Here is a 14035-nt window from a genome sequence, read left to right as displayed (position 1 = left end):
AGTATAATAAAAGAAGACTAAAAAAATTAAATTTATCAACTCTGAGCATCGCAATATTTATTTATGAATTTATTAATATTTAACACATTTATTTAATTATAGAAAAAATAATAGTACTTTCATGTATGCACATAATTTTAACATGTAGACGACAGTAATACGAACCTAACTAAGTTACATGGAAATAGACGATTTTCACAGACGTAAAAGAGACCGTCTATAGAAATCTATTACCGGTGGTTTCTTAAGCGTACCGCATCTGGTAATAGATTTCCACATGCAATTTCTTAAACGGATCATCTCTGTTAATAGGTCTCTGAAATAGACGATTTATACAAGCACAAGATAGATCGCCTGTGGAAACCTATTACCAGACGTGGTTCACTTAAGAAACCGTCTGTGGTAATAGGTTTTCACATAATTCACTTAAGAAATCGTTTGTGGTAATAGATTTTTACAAGCGATTTCTTACACGGGCCGCCTCTGGTAATAGGTCCCCGAATAGAAGTTTTTTTTTTGCTCGAAAAAACCAAATTTTTTTTTCATCTAAGGAACCCCGTGGCCGCGCCATTACAAGTCATAAGTCACACGATTTATGACACTTGAACCCAAAATCTCTCAGCTCACGCGATACGTACTTACCATTTCACCATAGAAGTAATAGCGATATTATGTCTGAAAATTCAAATAATTATTTGGATATTTAAATAATTTCAAATGAAAAAGTTTTCAACTACAAAGTTATAGATCTCGTTATGGGATATAATATTTATATAAAGTTTTCCCTTATTTGACTTTTTATAAAAAAATATGAAAATTTTAAGGTACGCTGTCATCCCATTTTCAGAGTTGGTTATGAACCACTCTGAAAATAATTATTTAGATATCTAAATTATTTTGAATAAAAAAGTTTTCAGTTACAAATTTGTAGAACTCGTTAAGAGCTATAATTTTTATATAGAAGTTTGTCCTCATCAAACTTCGTATGAAAAAGATATGAATTTTTAAGGTAAATTATCATCCTATTTTCAGAGGCAGTTCACGTAAGGAACCATATTTGAAAATAATCTTTTACACAGATGGTTTACATAAGGAACCGTCTATAGTAATCATTTTATTTCCACAAGCGATCTGAAACCGCAAGAACTGCTTAAACGGTTTTTTATTTGATCAGCCCGTGAAAAAACAACGTAAGTATTCTGAAAAATAATTTTTTATAGTGTGACAGAGTTTTGCACTTGTTCTCACAAGATTAAACTCGACTCATATTATGTCACTAACTAGCCTGTACCGGTAGCAACAATGGTGGCCAAATGTTATGTCTACTATCCGATGGTGAAAGGATCGAATAGTCTAAGAGGGGGTGAATTGGGATATTAATTTTTTTTTCTTTTTAATTAACTATCGCTTGACCAAATAAAACTTATAAAAAACGCAAGTAAGGAATTTTAACTATCACAAGATAGCTAACCAAGTAAGAATTAACTAAGAAAGACAATTTCTAAGAAGAACTTGCAATAATAACAAAGCTCAAAATAAGATGCAAGAAAGTAAAGAGTTGGAGAAGACAACACCGATTTTTTTTCGAGGTTTCGAGAAGTTGGCACTTCCCCCTAGTCCTCGTTGGAGCATCCACCAAGGATGTCGCTCCCCCTTGAGTCACCAAGGCTCAAGTGCTCCCTCTTGATTACCCCTTCTCCATCTCCGAATTGGCGGGTATCAAACCAAGTACATCCTCTTTTTCCGGGGCTCCCACAATTCCTCCAAGAGCTCACCGAGAAATCCTCCGATCACCAAGACCGTCTAGGTGTTGCCAACCACCAAGAGTAACAAGCCTCAAGCTTCACTTGACAAAGATCAAACCTAGACAACAGCTAGATGCACACTTGTTACTCTTCAAGCACTCAAAGAAGTCCTTAATCCTCAACTAAGAACTTAGAATGGACACAAGTGCTCTCTCTCTTGCTTCTAAATGGCACACCAAGTGTATGAGCTGCTACAGGGTCGCAAGAGCACCTCTTGAAACCAACTGAGTGGGTATTTATAGCCTAGAGATCAAAATTAGCCGTTGGCTAACCACTCTCATTTTTCTGTAATCACCGGATAATCCGGTGGGTTCAAACCCTGAGCCAGCTGTCACTAGCCGTTGCACGGCAACATTTGTCCGGTGATAAACTCCGGTGAACACGCAGTCATCACCGGATAATCCGGTGAGTACAACTCACCCAACCCTTTGAATTTCAGAACCTTCTGCAAAAAATACTCCGGTGATATTTTTGCTCTCACCGGATAAACCGGTGAGTTCAATTTGTCTGAGTTTCTTCACAACATTTCTCTGGTGGTCTGCCAGCTAAGTCACCGGATAGTCTGGTGAACGTAATTTTCCACTGTGGCCCGAAGCAATGCTCTCTGCAAGAAATAGTCCGGTGTTCATATTATGCAGTCACCGGATAATCCGGTGAGTACAAAATTGTTTTTCTCCGAAAATTTTCTCTGCTAGAAAAGCTTCGGTGGTCACCGGGCTTCCATCACCGGATGTTCCGGTGTAACACTTCTGAAATTTTTCATATAATTCGGATGCCTCAATTAGTGTTTATCCGGTGAGTATTAGACATCCATCAGAGGATAATCCGGTGAGTGATATATATATATATATATATTTTCTGAGCTCGTCCAATTCAACTCTCTTTGAGCTCTAACTCCTCGACAACTTTACCATGGACTTGTATGCTCTACCTAGTGCTAGAATTTAACAAGTGTGCATCAGCTATGTCTAGACTCACTAAGTCAAGCTACTACTTTTAGCCCCCCTTTATAGTACAGTCAAAAGACTAAAAGAAAAGAAGACCTATACTACTCTAAGTGTCCTCCATCTCCTTTGTGACACTTAGAACTAGAAGATCCTTAATCTTAAAGCATATGTCCTTTGATTGTCCATATAAGCACTTTAGGGACCAAGATTACCCAAATATCATTATATACTAAATTTTTTGATTTCATTCAAAACAAATTGTTAGTCACAGTAATATGGTTGTCATTAATCACCGAAACACTTACCACTTACCTAGGGGCCTAGATGCTATAGATGGGTACCCACCAAATTATGGGAATATATATGTCATTGTTAGTGGAAAAAAAAGTCTTCTATGAGCAGATGCGGCGAGAGCCAACCTATTAAAATGACTGAAGTTTGAGGAAGGAGTGGAAAAAAAGATAATACGTAGAGTGATGAAAAAATCCCCCCGGCATCAATGACCCCCTATATACAGTGGCAGAGCTTGGACCAAAATTCAGAAGGGACCGATGAAGCCAAATAGACTCCAACTAGGCCAAGGGGATCGAATCAATGAAATATGAGAGATTGAGCCTAAAATACATTACAAAATACAGAAAATTTATTAGGCCAGATGAGGTGGGGGCATGACCCACCTTAGCCACCACAATGCTCCACCGCTACCTATATATACAGAGCTAGAAGACCCTATAGATGATAGGAGACAACAAGTAGATACAAGCCATACAAGATACAACAAGCCCATTAAAACATGCGAAAGCTCTACATTTATCAAGCTTTCTGCTATTAGATCTGTATTAGTATCTTTCCCTGAGTACATATCGGAGAGCTATCATACTAGATTTAGATCCATCTAGTCCAGCCACATACTCCCTTGTAACAATCTCAAAGATCAATACAAAACAAACATGACGTATAGCTATTATCCCAAAGAAGATTTAAACCTGTATAAAAAAAATTTTATGTGTTTTTTAATTCATCTACTCGAAACATCTCCTATCCCTCTTACAAATTTATAAAATTAGTGGTTTACCATCGTCGACACTATTATTGATCGACTCGTACCATATGATATACAACATGGAATAGTCTGAAAATTTTCACTTGGTTTCAGAGTTCTGTGGTGCCTAGCTAGTGCTAGTGATCAGTGAACCCAACGCATTGTAAGATTGTCAATTCTGTCGTGGTGTGCTAACTGTTTTGGTACTGCTATGGCATGGTAAGAGTACAAAGACTTCTTGTCATTTACTGTTTTGGTACTGCTATGGCATGGTAAGAGTACAAAGACTTCTTGGCATTTACACTCTGATAGTCTGAACAAGCTGCTGGAAGAGCTCGGCCTCCCCAAGGACTTCCTGGTTAATATTGTGCCAAGGGGAGTTATATAATGTAGAGTCTATCTCTGTCTCTCTTTTCAAGTAGTGCATTGTCCTTTTCTCTTTGACTAAGCTTCTCACATATAGTAGAATATTAGAACGCTGGCAAAGAATTTGCGAACATGGTCCATATCTAAAAGCTGTTTCAGTCTATATGGGTGTTACACGGTAGAAGCCAAAAAACCGATGTTTTACTTGACAAAATTTGCAATGTTTTACCGGTCTTACTTTGCGCATAGTAGACTGGTTACCATTTTGACTGATACAGCTTAACTTTGAGGGATTAATGGCTGAAGGCCTGTTTGGATTTTCGAACGCTGGAAAAACAAAAGGCAGTAGGTAAAACGCACACCAAGTTTCAAGTACTTGTTAATCAGGAAGGATGGTCATTGTGGCAAGTTCTCTAAAAGTAGCAGACAGTATGATTTCCATGTTGGAGGCTGGGCTCCTCACAAGAAGGTACTGCAACTACTTTTTATTATGTGAAGACTGAATAGTATTTTATCAAGTCTCTCCTTGATTTAGTTACCCTATCTGCGATTCGAGACAAGAAACAGGAGAGGATAGGGAATCAATCTAAGCGTAACAGCCTATGTTGCAGGTTAGCTCTGCAGAGAAATTACATAGACCATAGATGGTGATGGCTCAATGGGTCATTATGGAAAGGCTTGGGAGTCAACAATCAAAAGTTGTTTATGTTCTCAGCTAGGAAAATCAGAACAAAGTGATGTTAGCAAAAGAGAAAATCAGAACAAAGTCGAAGACTAAGGCGACGGCGAAGGCATTCCCAAAGGTCAAACATGATGTGGATGGACTACCGACTCCCCTCACCCACTCTGTCTCACGCACAAGAAACATAAAACACACAGCGTTTCAGAGATATTTTTGTTGCCCGCTGCGTTGTTTTTCTTTGAGAAACTAAATTGAAATGTGATTTAATTTATATGTGATGAGTGATTGATAAGATTGTTGATTTGGTTTGATAATTTTAGAATTGTATAAACATATTTATATACTGCAATTAAGATCATGACTAATTAAAGTTGGAAAGAAAATAGATCTACCGTTTTTATCTCTGAGTTAAAAAAATTGTTCTTATCGGAAGGTTCAGTGTGTTTGAAATTGAACACACCGGAAGATCTAGTATTTAGGAGATAACGCCGGAAGATTTTCACCTAGAGGCAAAAATTGAAGAGCTCACTAGAAGTTTCAGTGTGAGGACAGTGTGAATGCTGGAGCATTTTTTAGGAATTGTGCAAAATAGAGTGTCTGGAGCTGTACTACACACCGGATAGACCGGTGTTTGGTGATATTCACACTAGATGCTTCACCAGACCATTTGTTCCAGAGAGGTTGCAAAATAGGGTGTCTGGGCAGTTGTACTTATCGGATGATCTGGCGATGGGTTTTGTACACATCAGAGAGTTCAGCGAAAGGTTTTCTAGGAGATTTTTAGCGGAGGAAGAGTTGCACACATCAGATGATCTGGTGTTCAGAGGTAGTTCACACCGAGACATCCGGTATTCACGATTTCTGTGTGATGTTTTTTCCAACAGGAATTTTGATGATGGCTAACTGGATTTTGTGCTTAACTGTGGAGTTAGAAATATGTGTTTATTTCTCTCATGATGTGCAGGTGATGGATGTAAGTTGGCGGTTGACGGTGGGATGATCGGGGCTAAGCGGGGTGCTTGGTGCTAGACGATTAAGGTGGTCAGGCGAAGTCAAGGATGATCCTAGCTATACACGTGGAGAGCAAGCAAAGCATGGGAAGATGGATGAAGACGGTGTGTTGATAAAATCAAGCGAAAGGGATGCCGATGCAAGTGACAAGGTGGCACGAGGGATCGAGAGCGGGAGAGACTTGCCGACGGTCAAGATCGCAAGACGGAGGACATGCGTCGACATCGGAAGGCTTGCTTAAGGTGTAAGCAACTGACGATGAGTCACGCTTTGAGGAGTTTGCAAGCATGTGGCATCATCATGAAGTTTACGTCGAGGCAAAACTAAGTTGTGAAGGCGTCACGACTGTTCGATGAACGGAGAAGAAATTTGACCAAAATGTCCCGGTGGTAGGTATGAGTACATTGTAAATGAAGGGTATTTTGATAGTAAGGAAACTTAAGGGCCAATGAACCTCCCTAGACCTATAAATAGAGGGGTAAGGCTATGTGGGAGTGGAGAGACAGCTATGAGAGAGTTGTGTGGTTGAGTTTTAGAGGAGAGGAAGATGAGAGTTTAGCCTTTGTAATAGGTTAGAGGTTGCAAAATTGGGCGTTTCTCTTTGAGTAATAAAGTTTTTGGTTTCCCCTACTTGTGTTCATCTCCTTCTAGTCTCCTTCTATTGGCTCCTTCTTTTGGTTGCAAGTTTTTCAATTTTGATTGCGTTTTTTAGTTTTATTAAGAGCTGAAATTTCTCACCATATTGAAGTGATTATTCTTGTTGCTAGAGGCATAAAATTCACATTCAGAATTGATATTAAATTTTCTTACCTCTAGATAATTAACTTGAAGAGTTTTCTTCAATCGGTGCCTATGTTGTCTTGATTTGAGCAATCTTTCTTCGAGTTGCTAGTTTCCGTGTGTGGTGACACTTGATATGGCTTTAAATAAAACCTAGAGTTCACATAGATACAAGTGGAGCGATGTTTTCTTTGAAGATTTTTGAGTGATTTCTTGTCTCGCTATTTGTTGCTTCCGGTATGCGTTGGGTGAGGAGAAGGCCATCTAAAGAAATTTGGTGAGGTGTCTATTCATCCCCCCTCTAGTCGTCATTCTCGGTCCTATACGTGGTATCAAAGCTAGTTTGATAACTTGTTGACTTTAACCAATTTTGTAATCCGTAGGCGACAATGGAGAGATATAGGAAGATCTTGCTCTTTGAAGGTCATGACTTTTCGTACTAGAAGGTACTCATGAAGGCTTATCTCTTAAGCCAAGGAAGTGCAATATAGGAGATTGTTAAATCCAACTATGAGACCCCCGTTGCTCGTACTTCTCAAGCCCAGATTGAACAATATGAAGCCAACAACAATGCTAGAAATATATTGTTCACCAGTATGAGTCGTAACGATTTCGATAGGGTTCAGCACCTCCGTACTGCTAGACTTTTCATACTAGAAGAATATCATATGTTTTGTGCAATGACCCGTTGATTCTTTGGATGCTATGTTTGCTAGATTTGATGGAATTGTTAGCAACCTTAGATCCACTGGTGTTTTTTCATATTCTGATCATGAGAGAGTAATAGTTTCTCTATGCTCTTGATTATAGCATATGGGAAGTAAATATCTCGGGCATTGAGGAATCATCCAGTTATGATACATTGGCTTATAATAAACTCTTCAGCAAACTCAAGTCTACTGAGATAACCAAGACAGCTAAGATAGGTCTTGAAAACCCCCTGTCTCAGAACTGGCGTTGGTTTCAGGATCTAGTGGTGGCACTCAGGCTAGAGTAGGTTTTCTTGTGCTAATACTTCACCTGGTGGATTTACTTTGTCTTCCTTGATTTCTATCATAGAGGAGTAGGTGGATGTGCTTGATAACAAGGATCTTGCCTTGATCGTGAAGAAATTCACCCGCTTCTACAACAACCGGCAAGACTGGAGGAGGGGTGGTCTCATGTCTGCTTTGAGTGTGGTGACACCACTCACTTTAAGGCGGACTGCTCCAAGCTCAAGAAAAAGGAAGACCATAACCACGACCACGACAAGCACAAGAAGAACAAGAAACCCTTCTTCAAGAACCATGACAAGATGGTCAAGAAGGCAGGTAAGGTAGCATCATGGGCTTTTGTGATGGCACTCAGCGACATCAACACGTCCTCAAGCAAGGATGAGAGCTTGAAGGATGAGGAACCGCCCGTGAAGAACAAGAAGACAATAAGGACTTCACCGGCCTTTGCTTCATGGCGAATGACAACGACAGTGACCCCGAGCTTGATCCCTCTGAGGTATCACCTTCCTATGACCAGCTTTCTGTTTAGGTTGATACCTTGAATGATGCCCTTGTTAGCAAGGATAGATTACTTAACAAAGTGTTTTGTGAGGTTAATGAACTTAAGTCTAGGCTAGAATTTTCTTTTTCTGAGCTTGAGTTGCTTAGTTCTGAGGTCAAGGATGAGGATTGTGTGAGTTTCTTAGTTGTCATGACTGAACTTGCTGAGTTTCAGACTTTGCATGCTCAAGTTATCAGTCGGCTTGAGACTGCTGAGAAGAAGCTCCTTGAGAAAGAGTCTAGGTACACTCTATTAGGCGCTTGCACTAATTGTTCTTTTCTTGCAAAGGATGTTGAAGTGAAAGCCAAGCGCATAAATAAGTTGGAGTCTAGATTAGAGAGTGTTCGGTGTTCTAAGGATGTGCAGCCATATTATTCCACTTGCATCGTCTTTAAGGACAAGCTCAGCTGAGTTAGAGAGCAAGTTCAGAGTCTCATGGCTGAGAATGAGTACCTTCATTCTCTATTGGAGAAGTGCTCAGAAGGCAAAGATAAGATGAATTTGATCTTATCCATGACCAAGATGTGTACGGACAAGACGGGTTTGGTTCCCAGGTTGGGTTTTGAGAGGGTGGCTTACAATGGAGTTGACAAGACTGTTTTCACCTCACCTACTACCCTAAAAGCTGAAAAATCCAAGATCAATGCTACACCACAACCTACCAAGAAGAAACTCACACCACAACCCACCAAGAAGAAATCCACACCACAACCCAAGAGAGCTTCACAACCTAAGATGAGAGCCCCTGTGAGAGAGCCTAGAGTGATCGATAGTTGAGTTCCTGAGAAACACTATCATTGCACCTACTGCTAGAGAGAGGGTTACCTTGTTAGGTTTTGCTTTCGTCGTAGGAGAGATGAGTGGCGTGAGTGAGAGTGCAGTACTCAGGACATGTACTGACCCTCTTTTGGTGTATATGAGCATTTTCCTCACTCTTACTCATGAGTTTCTGGCACTCTTCAGTTTCCTCCTAGAGGTGGGGCTCGGTGTGGATCTTACCATGACTCATATGGTTTTGATTCACGCATCAGAGTTTTTGAGTCACGGCGTTTTGGCGGATCACGTTTTCCTCATCATGGTACTCGCCCTCAGCGTGCTAGTGTTGATTTGCATGCACCTGCTTATACTGCTTTAGGACGGATGACTCAGTACTGGATTTTCAAGAGGTTTATGACTAACCACAATACTGAGTCATCCACCTACTTTTCTTCTATGTAGGTGGCAGGCAGAGGCCTGGAGAAAAAGTGGCTTATCGACTCTGGTTGTTTGCACCATATGACCGAAGATTCATCATAATTTTCCAGCCTCACGCCGACGAAGTGACACGAGTACATCACATTCGGGGATGATAGAAAAGGTAGAGTGGAAGTCAAGGGTATGATAAAGATAAATGAGAGTTTCACTCTAAAAATGTGGCTTTGGTGGAGCATCTGGGGTACAATTTGCTTTCTGTATCTCAGTTGTTGGATGAGGACTTGGAAGTGCGTTTCAAGCGCGATGCTTCTCGAGTTCTTGATTCCTCAGGCGTTGTGATTTGTCAAATTTCTCGGATTAGGAGATTCTTTGGAGCCGATTTTTCTGAGTTTTTTTGTTCTTCTTGATGCTTGATTGCTCAACCTTCTGAGCTTTGGATGTGGCATAGGAGGCTAAGGCACATGAGTTTTAATTTGCTCTCTCAGTTGAGTGCCTTAAGCTTGATCCAAGGATTTCCCAAGCTCAAGTTTGAGAAGAGCCTTGTTTGTGCTCCTTGTCGGTATGGCAAGATGGTTGCCGCATCTCACCCACGAGTTAATCTGGTGATGACTGAATGACCAAGAGAACTTCTCCATATGGACACTGTTGGTCTTTCCAAGGTTAGTTCGACGGTTGGGAAGTGCTATGTACTTGTCATTGTTGATTACTATTCTTGTTACTCTTGGGTGTTCTTTCTTGTGAGTAAGGATGAAGTGCTATCACACTTTTGGAGTTTAACTTTGAGATTGTTCAAGGAACTCCTTGGTGCTTTGAAAGCAATCACAGCGATAATAGTACCGAGTTTAAGAACTATCTCTTTGATGCTTTCTGCCTTGAACATGGCATTAAGCATTAATTTTCTACCCCACGTGTTACTCAGTAGAATGGCATGGTTGAAAGAATTAATAGGACTTTGTTTGATATGGCTAGGACGATACTCGATAAGTATAGGACTCTTAGGAAATTTTGGGTAGAGGCCATTAGCACAGCGTGCTACATTTCCAATCGGATTTTTGTGCGCTCGATCTTGAATTTGACTTCTTATGAGTTACGCTTTGGGAGGAAGCCGAAGGTTTATCACTTAAGAGCTTTTGGGTGTTGGTGCTTCATCCTAAAGCGTGACAATCTTGACAAGTTTGAGTCATGCTCTTTCGATGGGATTTTCTTGAGTTATTCTCTTCATGATCATTCTTACAGGGTTTACAATCTTGACAGTAACAATATCATAGAATCCTATGATATGACTTTTGATGAATCAACCCCTTGTGCTAGTTTTGCTTTCGAGTATGCAAGTGACAAAGAGAAACTTGTGAAAGCATCTTTGTAGATGGTGACCTTCTAGCTCTCAGTGATGATGAGGATGATCCACTACTTCCAGTTGTCACACCGGCTCCCGAGTTGGCTCCTGTCTTTTCGACTCCGACAGAGGGTCTTGCAACCTCTAATTTCACTTTAGCTGCTTTTGAGACTACACCAGCAGTGTTTGAGGGGGAGGTATACTCACAGCGTGAGGCCCCTCAACACATTCAGCAGATACACCCTCCACAGATGATGATTGGCGATCTCGATGAGAGTGTAACGAGGTCCAAATCCGCTTCTCATGCTTATTTCACTGATTCTGCATTCGTTGCTTCTTTTGAGCCCTGTAATGTTGGATATGCACTTTCTGATTCAAATTTGGTCAATGCCATACATGAAGAGCTTGAAAACTTTGAGAGAAACTAAGTTTGAATCCTTGTAGAACCACCCTTAAATGTTCACACTATAGGAACCAAATGAGTTTTCAAAAACAAACAAGGGGAAGATGGGTCTGTTGTTAGAAACAAAGCTAGACTTGTGGCCTGGGGTTTCACTCAAATATAGGGGATAGACTTTGGAGAGACCTTTGCACCGGTAGCTAGATTAGAAACCATTTGGATCCTCTTTGCAGTTTCAACACCCCAATTTTTTAAGTTCTATCAAATAGATGTCAATAGTGCTTTCCTAAATGGGTTTATAGAGGAAGAGGTCTATGTCAAGCAACCTCTAGGTTTTGAGTATTCCAAATACCCACATAGAGTATACAAGCTTCAGAAAGTTTTGTATGGGCTTAAGTAGAAGCCTAGAGCTTGGTATGATAGGCTTAAGTCCTTCTTGTTTGAGTATGGGTATATGATCGGGTCGGTTGATAAAACTTTATTCACTCTCAGGCATGACAATAATTTTCTACTTTGTTCTCAAATATTTTAGAGACAGGAAGAGTGACAGGGAAGGAAGAATCAAATCAAGAAAGAGGGATTCACATTCAACAGCTGTACAAACTCTCAATAGCGAGGAGGACGGCGCTGCCGCTTCCTATCGGACATCGCGCAAAGAGGAGGAGGCGGACCCGATTCCCATCGACCGTGGTGTGAAGTGGAGGCGGCAACGCTGCTTCCCATCAACCATCATGCGAAGAGGATGCAGCGATGCGGCTTGCTACCGAGAGTGTGGAGGAGAGGAAGGTGGCGGCGGGTTCGATCCACTGGAGCGTAGGGTTTTTTGGTTATGGACGACTGCATCCTTTGTCGTTTTATGGGTCGAACGAGTGGCCTATTAGAGTCGTTAATACAGGCCAGTTTGATAACCCACTGGGCCAACCCGCCCCATGCCCACCCCTAGACAGAGGATGCTGCAGCTAGGCAGAGCAACAAGGCTGGAGTTGGAGTCCGGTGCGTGGAGGCAGTCGTGCGTGACTTGGGCTCTTGTACCGATCGGGATATAAAACGAGATCCATCGGTTGGCTACTATAGTGCGAACAGAGAGAGCCGCTGGGATGGGAATAGTACCGAGAGGTTTTAGAGTTCATCGTTTCGATTCTTTTGTATGCTTTTCGTGTTCATCGTTTTGCAGTTATTTGTGCATACATGATCCTACATACATAGTCATGGCTAACTACAAGCTCTTCACGGCTAATTACAAGGTCTTCACGACATCTACATCACGTGTTTGATTCTTTTGTATGCAAGGTGCAGACAACATCTTTCAGGTGCTCCATCAAGCGCAAAGACAGATCGTCCGGTATGTACAGGTTTAATTCATGGAACCATTACATGTACTTTTTCAGTTCGCACGAATACAATACAAAATTTACATAATTGATAGCACAACAGAGAACACACTTATTATATGCTTCCAGTGTGTCATCATTGTGTATGATGGTATTTTGCCATATATGTTTGCAATCCCCCGTATATGCATACGTACACATAAAAAAGAGAGGGGGAGCTCAGCCAGCCTTTGGGCTAGCCTTGTCGTTCCCTCCTCCCCTTTGTTGCGTGGCCCAATTAGTTGAACCAGCCCGCTCACCTGGCCGCTCCCTCCTCCCCTTTACCGTGTGGCCCAGCCAGCTGGCCCGGCCTGCTCGCCCCCTTATCCCCTCCCCCACCGTAGCCCTAGGGAGGGGACTGGGCTACTGTGCCCTTTCTTCTCCCAGCCACCTCCCTCTCCCCTCTCGGCTCCTCGTGCCACCTCTTCCCTCGCGTGTGCCACCCGCCTGGTTCCCTTACCCGTGCTACCGTGCGTGTTCCCGGCCAAGCCGGCTCTCTCCTCTCCCTCGCGCTCCCCAGCAGTGCGCCTCTCTCTCCTCGCCCTTACCCCTCTCTGCTCCTCGGGCCTGAGCTAGCCGAGTGCGCCGCCCCGGCCGCGCTTGTGCCGTGCCTGAGCCACGCCACCCCGAGCCACTCGCCCCTCCTCATCTCATCCTCGTGCTTATCCCCTCCCCCATCCTTATCTCTTCCCCTTCCAAATCCCAACTATCGATCCATGCTCTCCGCATGGGAACTCCCCCCCCCCCGCCGGCTATAAAGGCATAGGGGTGTTCGTGGAGTGGGAGGAGGCCGGATCGATGAGAGAGAGAAGAGAGATAGTGAGAGAGAGAGAGAGAGAGCTTTTCCCCTTCAATCCACTACTTGTCGTCGTTTTTTGCCATCATCGGAGCGCCATGGCTAGCTTCGCTAGTGCTGGTGGGTCTCGACGATGACATGCTTCCCCCTCCCCTTCCATCTGTGCTCCAGGTGTGCCGGCCGGCGCCTCGGTGACTCATAGCCGAGTCTGTGCATTTGGTGTTGTTGTGGTGGTCGTGTGTTTGTCCGATTGTTTTGCGGAGCCGTGGTGATTTTGGGTCGGCGGTGCTCGTTGTGATGGCCCTATGGTGATGTGCTATTCTTGTTGATGGCCAGCGGGTGTTTTTAGTGATTTGGGTGGCCGGTTGATGTTCTGGTGATGATGGAGGCCGGCTGTGTTCTGGTGATAGTGTTGAATCGGCTGGTGTTTTTTTTTTGGTGTGGTGGCCGGCTGTATTCGATTTTTGGTGATGATGGAGCCATGTTGTGGTGGCCGACTGGAGTTGTGGTGGTGCTTTGTAGTGGCCGGCAGGGAGCTAGAGGGCCGCCGGTGAGCCGGCTGGGAGCCTGGGGGCCGTTGGGCATTTTGTGCTGGAAGTCATGATGGTCTGGTGTTGTGGTATTTGTGATGAAGCCCGACCCCGTAGTTCCTTTCTTTGTGTTCCTGGCCAATGATACGTTAGAGGCCCTCCACTATTTTATTTGAAAACTGAGGCCAAGCGTTGGCTGGCACCATGCTCGTTGTGGTGCCGTTGACTGGTTGGCCGATG

The sequence above is a fragment of the Phragmites australis genome, chromosome 14 (assembly GCF_958298935.1).
Source record: "Phragmites australis chromosome 14, lpPhrAust1.1, whole genome shotgun sequence".
Classification (NCBI taxonomy): domain Eukaryota; kingdom Viridiplantae; phylum Streptophyta; class Magnoliopsida; order Poales; family Poaceae; genus Phragmites; species Phragmites australis.
The sequence above is the reverse complement of the archived record's forward strand: the minus strand, read 5'-3'. Positions refer to the sequence as shown.